Source organism: Colobus angolensis, unplaced genomic scaffold, assembly GCF_000951035.1.
Source record: "Colobus angolensis palliatus isolate OR3802 unplaced genomic scaffold, Cang.pa_1.0 Scaffold650, whole genome shotgun sequence".
NCBI classification, from domain to species: domain Eukaryota; kingdom Metazoa; phylum Chordata; class Mammalia; order Primates; family Cercopithecidae; genus Colobus; species Colobus angolensis.
The window spans coordinates 55969-58415 of record NW_012120155.1 but is presented as its reverse complement, the minus strand read 5'-3'; the positions used below and the strand labels follow the sequence as shown (position 1 = coordinate 58415).

Genomic DNA, 2447 nt, shown 5'->3' with positions numbered 1-2447 from the left:
TCCCAGTCCACCATCCCCATCGTGGGCATTGTTGCTGGCCTGGCTGTCCTAGCAGTTGTGGTCACCGGAGCTGTGGTCGCTGCTGTGATGTGGAGAAGGAAGAGCTCAGGTAGGGAAGGGGTGAGGGGTGGAGTCTGGATTTTCTTGTCCCACTGGGGGTTTCAAGCACCAGGTAGAAGTGTTCCCTGCCTCATTACTGGGAAGCAGCATCCACACAGGAGCTAACCCAGCCTGGGACCCTATGTGCCAGCACTTACTCTTTTCTGTAGCAATGTGACAATGAAGGACAGATGTATCACCTTGATGATTACGGTATTGGGTCCTGATTCCAGCATTCACGAGTCAGGGGAAGGTTCCTGCTAAGGACAGACCTTGGGAGGGCTGTTGGTCCAGGACACACAGCTACTTTCCTCCTGTTCCCTGATCCTGCCCTGGGTCTGTAGTCATAGTTCTGGAAATTTATCTTGGGTCCAAGACTAGGAGGTTCCTCTAAGATCTTATGGCCCTGCTTCCTCCCAGCCTCCTCACAGGACATTTTCTTCCCACAGGTGGAAAAGGAGGGAGCTACTCTCAGGCTGCGTGTAAGTGGTGGGGGTGGGAGTGTGGAGGAGCTCACCAACCCCATAATTCCTCTTGTCCCACGTCTCCTGCGGGCTCTGACCATGTCCTGTTTTTGTTCTACCCCAGCCAGCGACAGTGCCCAGGGCTCTGATGTGTCTCTCACAGCTTGAAAAGGTGAGATTCTTGGGGTCTAGAGTTGGGGGGAGGGGGCAGAGGGGAAGGGCCTGGGTAATGCAGATTCTTTGATTGTAACGTTTCGAGTGTGTGGTGGGCTGTTCAGAGTGCCATCACTTACCATGACTGACTTGAATTTTTTGTTCATGACTTGTTTTCTGTAGCCTGAGACAACTGTCTTGTGTGGAACTGAGAAGCAGGATTTCTTCATGTCTCCCTTTTGAAGACACTCTGGCATCTCTTTCTGCAAAGGCATCTGAATGTGTCTGCATCCCTGTTAGCATAATGTGAGGAGGTGGAGGGACAGCCCACCCCCATGTCCACCGTGACCCCTTTTCCCATGCTGACCTGTGTTTCCTCCCGAGTCATCTTTCCTGTTCCAGAGAGGTGGGGCTGGATGTCTCCATCTCAGTCTCAACTTTATGTGCACTGAGCTGCAACTTCTTACTTCCCTACTGAAAATAAGAATCTGAATATAACTTTGTTTTCCTAAATATCTGCTATGAGAGATTGATGGATTAATTAAATAAGTCAATTCCTAGAATTTCAGAGAGCAAATAAAGACCTGAGAACCTTCCAGAATCCACATGTTCGCTGTGCTGAGTCTGTTGCAGGTGGGATTGGAGAAGGCTGTGAGGAGCCCATTGTGGACTGGGCCTGTGCCTAGTCGCTGTTCAGTTCTTCGTGGGCTTTATGTGGTCAGTCCTCAGCTGGGTCACCTTCACTGCTCCATCGTCCTTGTCCCTTCAGTGGAAACTTGTCCAGCGGGAGCTGTGACCACAGAGGCTCAGACATCACTGAGGGCGGCCCCTGCACACGGGGTCTCTGCATTCTGAGACAAATTTTCAGAGCCATTCACCTCCTGCCCTGCTTCTAGAGCTTCTGTTCTGCTCTGCTCTCCTGCCCTCTCTCCCTGCCCTGGTTCTAGTGATCTTGGTGCTGAATCCAATCCCAACTCATGAATTTATAAAGCAGAGTCTAATTTAGGCTTATGTTTGTCTGTGAAATTGGACGCATCATCAAGGACTGTTCTTTCCTGAAGAGAGAACCTGATTGTGAGCTGCAGTGTGCTGGGGTGGGGGCATGGGGGGCGTTGCTGTAGAAAGACGGATGGGGGAGGGAGGACACACAAGCAGCACTGCTGAGAAAAACATAGGCGGCCTCTATCTCAGTGTGAGGGACCTTGTGCTGTAGCTGCCACAAAACAGCATTTGGCCTAAGGCTATGTTAATAAAGATACTGCCTTTAGAATAGGGAGGTGCTCTACAGTGATCATTCATTCAACTGACCTTTGTCATTGGCCAGACATGGGACAGAATGGTTCTGCATCTGGGGAACACTATTTAAGTAAAATCAGAAAAATCTCTGGCCTTTTGTAGCATATGTTCCAGTGGAAAGAGGCAGATGTTAGATACGCTATGACCAGAGTAAGGAAGGAAAGTGCTAGAAGGTGGTAAGCGCTGTGAGGCAGGTAATCCAGGATGTGGGCAGTGGGGACAGGGAAGGTGGCTGTTGTGCTGGGTAGTCAGTGTGTGCCTTGTTGCAAAGGTGACCTCTGAGGAAGGATTTGAGGGATGTGAGGATGTCTGGGGAAGTTCTTTCCAGACAGAGGAACCTCCAGTCCAAATGCACTATGGCAGGAAGGTGTCTGTGTTCCCAGAAGAGCAAGGAGGCCAGGAGGTCTGGACAGAGAGAAACTTAGGTGAGGTCAG

General features: G+C 50.6%; 1 long non-coding RNA gene across 1 annotated transcript; it reads left to right on the top strand.

Moving 5' to 3' along the window:
• Positions 1-1317, top strand: LOC105500250. Its single transcript, XR_001000000.1, has 4 exons — positions 1-109; positions 549-581; positions 688-735; positions 900-1317. It is a non-coding gene; the product is annotated as an uncharacterized LOC105500250 (long non-coding RNA).
• The last annotated feature ends 1130 nt before the right edge of the window (positions 1318-2447 follow it).